Below are 10,991 nucleotides of genomic sequence, written 5' to 3' on the forward strand. Positions count from 1 at the left end.
CTGAATTCATAGATTAAATTTTATTTGTATAGTATCAAAATCTTGATCAAACACAGTTACTTCAAGTAACAACTTCGTTAAAACCTACTAGTTTACTGATCCAGTATTCACTATCAATCAGTTACTAAGTGATGTCAGAGTTGACGCTGTCATTATCTTGGAATACTTAGCGTATATCAACATGATTTCAACTACTCATATAACCTTATATGTACATATAATTTGTTAATTAAAAGTAAAAATAGCATAGAAACTGAACTTATGTATTTTTAAGTTATCTCAGTATATATTTTGTATTTGACAGAGGTTAGTAGATTTCGATTATAAACGCTAGTTAAAAATTTCAAAAGGAATAAGCTATAATAATTTTATTCTAGTTATTAAAAAGTGAATAAAATCTAGATTGCATTTAGCATGGACAGGTCTCATGTGAAGAATTGGAATTAGAACCTTTCAAGCTCAAATTGAACGTTTGACCACGAGAATTCGTTGTTAGAATTAAAACTTCTTCCGATTCACTTTATGGCTCAATGATCGCTTACTATTATTGATGAAAATAGTCTGACTCTCTGACAGCGAATTCGATTCACATTGCTAAAGAGTCGGATATAAGGATGAAAGAACAGTCGAGTGTTCTGTGATTATCGATGGCGACTCAAGATCTATCTATAACGATTGGCACCTACAAGTTGGATTAATCTCTACCAAACCTCTTCAAGCAAATATGTTATTCATTTAAATTGACTTTCGTTATTTCATCAGATCAAATCAGTTGTTAGAATATCATTATCAATGAATATGAATTTCATCTTCGTTGAAAACCGAAAGTCATCCTACTTGACTGAACGAATAGCAATGAAGGTTCATTAAAGTTTGTATAATTGCTCACTCAATCAATAACAAGTAAACCAAAACAATGCGTTTGAAATTATCTATCATATTCTGTTAAATTTACCTCATGGTTTGATTATACACCGAATAAACAGCAATAGACATCAGAATTCATATTAAAAAATCAAACCACTGAATTCAAAAGAACTTTTTGTAAAAATGCACTCTCAACCTTGACGACCAACATAGCTGACACCAGAGGAGATTAAAATAACTTATTCCCTTGTCTTCTTATTGTTAAAGAAATCAGATTTTTTCATCCTCTCCTTCCTTTTTCTCCTCGCTGATACATAAAAGTTATTAGATGTTTTATTAACAAACTGTTCCATTCCCATGTTCAATATTATGTAACCTGTCAGTTCTCAAACTATATGTTCCAGTCCACCTATTTTAGTAATTTAGGTGCTATGCAACAACGTTTTCTTTGAGACTCGTGATTGTTATAAACAAACGAACTTAGACCAGATTTTGATTGGAATATTCATGTCTTACGGTAGCTACAATGGTTTTATATTAAAGTGATGGAATTCAGTCAGCTTTTACCAAATTGTGATCTCCTTTCGAAATCATCTGCTAATCAGCGTTTTTCTTCATATATCATGACATTTATTGAAACTTTAAGAGTCCATATGGAAACTAGTCACTTGGTGGATTCATTATTATTGTTGAGATACAGATTTCATCATTATTCTTTCCATCAGATATGTTTTTATTGTTAAGGGCTATCACAGGCTGAAAAACTGCAGAATAAAAAGTGCATTAGAGAGTTGTTAAACATTGAGTTGAATTTCCTTTGATGTTTTATTAACTATTCAATTGTTAGACAGATTTTATGTTACTACCTATAAAATGTTTTTGTACAGGTTACCCAAAGAATAGCCTCACCATGCAAAATCGATTTGTTAGTTCTTATAAAATGATAACTGTGAATAAACATTTTTCAAATAAAAAGAGTAAATAAAAAAATATCTTTTATTACAGAATGGATGAAATGTGGCTCATATATTAGAATTCAAGACGTGCATTTCGTCCTATCTGGGAATCGTCAGCTGGATATCCTGAGTCTCAAAATTGGTGTCGACTCCAAGACTTGAACTCAAAATCATTTGCCTCAAGCACTATCACATTATCCACTTAACTAATGAGTCCAGATAGCCGCTCGCTTGTTTAGTGTGCACAAGATGCATATTTACTAACCAAGACTGATCAAGTTTCAGTCAAAAATATCAACAATGAGATGATACAAATCATTTAAAATTGAATGAAGTATCTGTTAATATTAATCTCTTGTAGTTTATGATAGTCCACGAAGTTCAACATTGAAAATGCTACTTAAAGTTATAAACAAAGAAAAATAATTAGAAATCAATAAATGATAAAGCAGACTTTATCATTTGGTTATTGATCTTTTTACCAACCTTAATAATGATTTGTAGACTAAATATGCTTAGCTGTAGAAAAACAAAAACTTTTAAAAAAGGGAAATTAGTTTTTTTTAAATCTTTTCTCTGTCAAAAATAAAAAAAAATTTTTCGAAACATTGTGAATTCTTAAAGATAAAAACAGATAAAAAGTCTTTATATTTATATGTGGTTTTGATATTCAGAAGAGTATAAACATTTTGATAGAAGTGTTTTTCTTCTCTTTCCTCTCCAGTTTCTGATTAGTTTTGTTTTTTAGAAAGGATTTTGAAACAAAAAAGGAAATAACTTAATTTTTTCACCAGTTTTAATATATTTAGAAATTATACGGTATCAAATGATAACAAATTAATCCCAAGGGTTTAAACCGGTCTTTGACCAGATTGGAAATCGATTGATACTTGGGAACAACTTTTTAATGACTAGTACTGAACGTTTATGGTATTTAAATCTCAAAACATACGTTTGTTAATATCGATTTAATTATAGAATAGTTATCCAAATATATGATAAGGAATTTTCTGAATGTATTATTGACATGAAAGGCTGATTATTTTGTAGTTTCTGATAGATTCATTTTTCTTTTACACAGTATGTTTTAAAAGTTTTAGTAGATGGGGTTAAATTAACAAATGATCAAACAGTTTATTCCACATTTAAATGCTCAGATTGCTTGTCAGCTTATATAACTCGGTTACCTATGAGAATAAGTTAGCACAGTGATGGGAAATGAATCAACGATCGAAATTCCGAATACAATTTATTTACTGATATCAGTCATCACTGTATTCACAAATGGTTACTTACGTTCGTCACAATGTAGTGAACAAAACAACGGTTGGGGGCAATCGAATGTATTTAAGCAAAAATTACAGACTATCTCAGTAAATTCTGATAACCAAACAATGAACAGTCAATTTGCAAATTAACAACCAATTGTTTCAATCTTCTCTGTTTCTTCTCTAATTTCATTGCTCATGCATTTTCCAAACGATTGCGCTTCATTTCAGTTCTTTGCATATCGGTCTTCTGGCAAAATACATTCTATGTCTGACCAACACCATATACTACTTATATAGATATAAGTAGACCACACCACAACGAGAGGAATGTTCTCTAAGCTTCTAAACGTAAATTCAGAATAACTACGAACAAAGCATAGCGGTGTGAAGTACAAAAGCCATTATTAGTCAACGTTTTATAAATGTGAGTTCTTAACTTCGAATGACCTATCATATAAATTACTAAAGGACTATTGACAAAATCATGTTATAATGGATCTTCCATCAGACTTTACCTGGTTTCTTTCGAATTTAATTTAGTTTCTGTGTCCAGTGCATGGCATTTATTATCTATCTATCTATCTATCTATCTATCTATCTATCTATCTATCTATCTATCTATCTATCTATCTATCTATCTATCTATCTATCTATCTATCTATCTATCTATCTATCTATCTATCTATCTATCTATCTATCTATCTATCTATCTATCTATCTATCTATCTATCTATCTATCTATCTATCTATCTATCTATCTATCTATCTATCTATCTATCTATCTATCTATCTATCTATCTATCTATCTATCTATCTATCTATCTATCTATCTATCTATCTATCTATCTATCTATCTATCTATCTATCTATCTATCTATCTATCTATCTATCTATCTATCTATCTATCGATCTATCTATCTATCTATCTATCTATCTATCGATCTATCTATCTATCTATCTATCTATCTATCTATCTATCTATCTATCTATCTATCTATCTATCTATCTATCTATCTATCTATCTATCTATCTATCTATCTATCTATCTATCTATCTATCTATCTATCTATCTATCTATCTATCTATCTATCTATCTATCTATCTATCTATCTATCTATCTATCTATCTATCTATCTATCTATCTATCTATCTATCTATCTATCTATCTATCTATCTATCTATCTATCTATCTATCTATCTATCTATCTATCTATCTATCTATCTATCTATCTATCTATCTATCTATCTATCTATCTATCTATATCTATATATATATATATATATATATATACATTGAAGTCAGTATCATCTAAAACGAAGTAGTCATAACTCACTTTATAGTTTGATCCATGTTCTGGTAACAACTCATCAAATTTTACATAGGCATAGATAATTCAACATTGACATTGGGATGACAGAAATTCTACTTCTATTTCTAGTTTGAATGATAATATTTTTACTGATAACCTTTAGTGTTTATAAACAAAAATACTGTTTTAATCAAAGGACAAAATTCATTAGAAATGACCTTAAAAGACCTCTTTTGAATAAGCTAATTTTAGTAGCATCTCAAACGATGTAATGAACAAAGAAAGAAATACATATATATTTTTTTAATTGTTGAAATAAAAGCATACAAATGATTCCTATAAGTAGATATTTTTATAAGAAACTTTTAAGTCTCATTAAATAACGACGGTTTTATCGGTGGGAAAATAGTTTTATCATGAACTGGCCCAAACTGTGAAATTATTACAGTATTCAAATTATTTTTAACTGAATCTCTAAAGAGAGGTGAAAAATCAAGGTACTAAGCAAAATTGATGTCATGATTTTCAAGTCACTTGACGATCCAGATATTCTCAATCCTTCTTGAAAATTAAATATAGTAAAAATAATGTTGGAAACAGGGTTTTGATACACCAACTTAAATGTATTATTGTAACCTTGAAGGCTGAAAGTCAGAGGTTCCATCCGTCAGGTGTCGTAGGGAGAGCTAAAATAAGGGAGGTGTCGATTGATCCTTCATTTCGCTACTATTGTCTGTTTTTGATGAAATGTACTCTGACTTCTGCCGTACAGAAGCTAATTACAACAAACGTTTGTCAAGTGGATCAAATAAAGTAGGTTAATATTCAACATGATTTAAATTTCTAACCGGCTTTTTGTTGACAAATATTAAATAGTTCAGTTTTTGTAGGAACTTAAATTGGCGATCCTTATTATCATTTATCTAAATTCATTTGTCTGTTGTGTTACTGTTTAACTAGATCAATACATCGCCTTTGAATAAGTAACATAAAATAACTTTTATCAAGTTGTAAAGACTACGACTAACTCGATTTTTATGACGTTGTTTCAAGTTCAAGGATTAAAAATTCTTCATACCGCTTTCGACAAAATCCAGTCTCATAATTAACTGCATATGTTACATTTATTGATAATGTATAACAATAAAATTAAATTCTTTCAGTCTTTGTAAATCGATTGAACAGACGGATACAATTACAGATTAACTACTTAGAGTCCTGCCCATTCGTGTTTAAACTAAGCTACACCTGAACGTTAATCCGAAAAAATTTAGTAACTAACATACAATAAATTTCTTCATATTCTTGAAAAAAATATATGAGAAATCCAGGAACGTGGTTTCACAAAAACCATTCTTGCTAATAGTGTAAATGTGTAATTTGGAAATCATATGATATCTTAATGGTAGATAAACGTGTGTCACACATCGTTATCATATTACACATCTGGTTAATATAGAATGTACACACCGTAAACTGAACTAGTATGAATTTCAATACAAATGTGGTATGGTGATTCTTTTCAGTTTAAGTTATGTTTAGTAAACTATTTCAATAATTGAATGTTTAGTGATTTAAGAAAGCATTATCAATGTCACAGTAAAAAACCATTTATACAGTTTGTCACTTTCTAGCTCAGTATAAAATACCATGGAAATAAGTCTTTTAAGAGGTTATCTTTTGTGGATCCAAACGATATATTATACGTAACGCTGAATATGTATTGATTAGTTGCATTTTAATAAGCTTGACTTGAGAATCTGTCTTTTTTTGTTTTAATGAAACAGAATGAAAAATAAGCTTCAAGCTTCTTCTTTGACAACATTGTGAAGTGTCTGATAAATCGAGATCATTAAAAGGATGAATTACCTTGCTGGGGTATTTTACGATCACTTTTATCTATAGCTGATAATCATAGCAAAATAACTTCAGTTATGGTATCAATAGAAGGGACTAAATTCTAGATAAGTGTTTAGTTTCAGTATAAAACTCAACAGTAGCTCACATTCATGACTTTGCTTTAATCCTATAATGAACATATTACCTTTAGACTACTCAGTTGAAATCGAACAGTTCACCTCCCAACCTAGAAGCAATTCATGACAATTATTCATTATCATCAATAATTATTGTATTTGTCCCAACATAATAACGGTGATCAGATATTTGATGGGTTATCCTAACCATAATTTACATTCTTTTCAACACGTCTTATTAGTGTTACAAATAATTGAAATAAAACTGTTTACCAAAGTTCCACATCTAAGACTCATAAGGTATGGTAAAAATGTGGAATATTAAAATCTCTTATAAATTTAACATTTAACGTGTCAAGTTTTAATCAGATAGTTTAATATTTCTATAAAAAAACTTAAAGTTTAACCGAAGTTATCGTAATTCTAATTAAATGAAACTGGAAAACAAATAAATTAAAAAATACTTTGTCTCTGGAGCATAATAACGAATGAATAAGACTGGATTTTAAAATCCTGATGACGAACCACAAGAAATACGTCCCGAAACTTTTCAACTGATGTAATATTGTTTTTTTGATCATTAAATACATTATGTACAATATAATGATAAATGAAAAAAAATCGAAAATTATTAGTCTGGTAAATACTAAGTTTATGTGAAGGCTCTCAATCTTTATGAGATATCACAGGAGATTGTAATGAGACACGTTACTGCCCATATGAGCTAAAAATTTCAATCATTGTATTACTAGCTTACATTCAGCTATAGTTTCATCAATATAAAATTAGATTATTAATGTTATATCCACTTAGTGTTGCTATAAATAAATGTCACTTAACAGATGGATTGTATACATACAGATATTAATCTGTTTCAATGCTAATTTTCATTGATTGATTATCAAACAATGCATTTGTCATCGGAGGTCTTATACCCTTGAATAGGTAAGTCGTTGAATTGTTGATAGTTAATTATACATGGGAATCAAATCTATACAACAGTAAGATGTCCCCATGCTACGGTACATTGCCTTTTCAATTGAAATTTCACAATAACTTGGTATTATTTATTGTTATTGGCTTTTCACTCTACAATGGTTTCAAAAACAATTACATGATGCACTGTGCTTCTCGTAATTCTTTAAATAACTATTATTTCAATATGGATAATCTTTAAAAATCTAAAGCAATAATGTCTACCTGAATAACCAATGGGTAAAGTGTCTGAATGTCATACTAAGTTATACCTCCCTAAAACATACAGGATATACATGTTCCCACAAAACTGGAAGTACATAATGATGACAAATACCGACTAGCGTGAAATCTGAGGTAAATGCTTCTTGACAGTCACCTGAAATTAATTAACAGAAATTAAAAATTATTCTTGCTGCAGATTAACATTTTCTGTCGAAAGTAACAAACCTTTCCAAGTTCAATGAACAATGCCAATTTATCTGACTTAAAACAAAGGTGAGTTTTAATAGAATTCTTATATTAAAAGTTGATTTTCATTCGTCTAAAGATATTTTGACAGAAAAATGACTTGAATGGTTCTTTTGAAGTGAATGTATTAGGGAAAAAAGTGACTTGTAATTTCTGTGTGTCATTCACCAAGGTTTTAATCAGGTTATACATTTGAAAAGAGTAAATCTCCTTGTTTACTCAGTAAAGCATTTTCAAAGTTCTGTTAACCATTTTGTATTAAGGTGCTCAGTAGTCGATGCTTTCGACTTCTATATAATGGTTATTAATAAATCTTATGACAGAAACAGTTATTTGTATTTTCTATGATAATGAATTTAAACCGGCTTAAACTAACAGTAAAAGCATAGGATTTTATTTTTATTTATTCAAGGTTATGCTGTACAACCGTATTTAAAAAAATGACAACTCTATAGTTTTATGAACTCAGTTATTGATTTTCCACCATTCATTATCGTTTTCACATATCCGGCATCCTCACCTCTTGGTGGTATTGGATAATACACATAAACACTAAACATTATAGATCTAACTTATCTATCAGCAGTAAACAACCATTTTGAATATATTGATTAAATTACGGCGATAGGAAATTTAAAGAATCTTTTATTTAATAGTTATTCTTTTTGCATCACAATGTATACTTATATATCTAATGAGTAGACATCCAGAATTCCATTTTTGTATGAGTTAACTCGTTGCGAATATAATTGGAATTGGATAATTGTCTGTTAAATGAAAGGATAAACGGATATTTATAAAAAATATTAAAAATAATTATCTCAAAGAGTAATTTTGGTAGAATTAGAAATTATGTAATTATCCAAAAACTGTAAATGAAGGATGGGGGATATAAGTGGAGGTAATAAGCAATTGTGGTTTAACATGAATTTGAAGATTATTATATCATTATTAATTATTAACCAAACACATAAACATAGGTACAAGAAGGCACCAAATAGATATGCGCCACATAAATCATTCGATTTGCATGAGGGCTGGAATACTGCCTGGACGCCCAAACCAAAGCAAGTGGTTTCCTTACGGGGTCACACTCCAATCCTTCGACCTAAAGGTTTGATCCACAAGGCAGTGGAGCAACGTAAGGAGATTGTAGCCGGTGACCATACGCCATTCGTTCCTTCAGGATCCTAGAGTCCATGTGCACCATTAGTTTGCAATCAGGGCTTTCCAACTCCCCTATGTGGATCCTCCATATCCACCAACCCGGTTAATGAGCCGGACATTTGCTTTTTGTCCTCTCAATTTCATAAACAGCACCCCCGCCGAGAGAAGGTAGTGAGTAGGACTTCCCTGACAATGGTTGCATGCATGTGGTCATGTGAGAGCATTTCGAGGAGAAGTGCTGACTCTCATCACTCTCGGCCGTACAAGGGCATTTGGAGGCTGGTGTTACATACTGCTTATGTCTGTCTACATAAGTAGCATACACCACAATAAGATTATCAATATTTATAAGAAATTAAAAATTTAAATCAAAGAAACTTTAAAAATAAACAATATTATCAAATGTACTGAAAAACGATATGCATTCTGAACAAGTTACATCAAGATAAAGAAGATTTAATCTTTCCACTCAAAAATATCACGATTATGATCATTGATTCAAAGATCGTAAAATTGTACACTGATAAACAGCTTTAAACGAATATAATTATAACATCTTTTAAATGTATTATCAATCCTTTTGTATTTCACTGCTAACATTTGATGTTAAATAAAGTTGTTTCATCAGTAAACGATTTTTTTCCAATGAACAAATTAATTACAATAATCATGACCCTGGTAATATTAGCTTATTATCCAGAATGATCTGGTTTAAAATTGTTTTCACACTACTTCTTTATTATCCTTGTGTATTCTTACCCCCCTCCATTTCCAGTCTAGTTAATCTTTTATTTTTATATATAAATGTTCTTAACAAGTATATGTGTGACCAGATTGTTTGAAATGTATTGCACTAATATATCATCATATAGTTCTGATAATCTTCCTCTTCTTATTACACTATCGAAATCATAACTGCATTAAAAATTTATAATGCTTATCAATATATTACACAAATAAATAACTTTTGTATTATTAAATTTATCAACTTACCATAACATATTTGATAATTGTCATTGTTTAACAAGAAAACCACTTGTATTTATTCATTTGGTAAGTTAGTTATACTATCATATGGTAGTAATTAACCCTGTGATGTTAAAATGTATAAAATCACCTTGATCTATAATAACAAAACAGTCTTCTTTTTATTATTTTACCTATTACACCTTTCTCTTATATGAGAATAGCTAATTTAAACATTTCTAAAGTTAATCTGAATTTAATATTTAAAAAAAGATATTTTTAATAGTTATTTTAAAAAAATTATCAAAGTTAACCTATTCCCATTTATTCCATACAATAAATCAAACTGTAGTGTATGCTACTTATATCAATAGATATAAGTAGTATGTAACATCAATAGGAAGTGGAAACCCTAGCAGAAGGCTAAGAAGATCAAATTGAAAAGAAAGCAAAAAAGGAAATAGAAAGGAATTATGCCATGGAAGAAGCAAACAGAATGTGAAGGACAAGTGTTAAAATTTCTCTATGAAGTATTCACTATATGGTTCTCGTATTTTACCAAAGAATTCTATAATTTCGTACTTAAATACATTTGTTTGTCCTCAACTGTGTTCTCGTTCACAACAAAACTTATCCTTTTAAAAAAAACAATCCAAATCAGTTTTACTACAAATTTAGGTTTATACGAATGATTTGACAGAAATTTGGCACTGAATATAAAGAAGACATAATTTATGAAAATTATATTTGAAATAATCTCAGTGATTCAGATTTAAATAATCCCAACGTTTCGTTCAGTAAACTTGTCTGGACTTCTTCAGGATAATAATTAAAAATCAAAATTATCAATAAATCTATGATGTTTAACAACCAAGTCAAATTTATACTGTGCTTATCCAATCATATTCATATGTTGATAATTAAGATAACGTGAGTCAGTTATATGCACATTATATGAAAAGTTCACAATGTAAAAATAAACGGATGAATGAACAGTATATATATATATATATATATATATATATATATATA

Source organism: Schistosoma mansoni, chromosome W, assembly GCF_000237925.1.
Source record: "Schistosoma mansoni strain Puerto Rico chromosome W, complete genome".
NCBI lineage: Eukaryota > Metazoa > Platyhelminthes > Trematoda > Strigeidida > Schistosomatidae > Schistosoma > Schistosoma mansoni.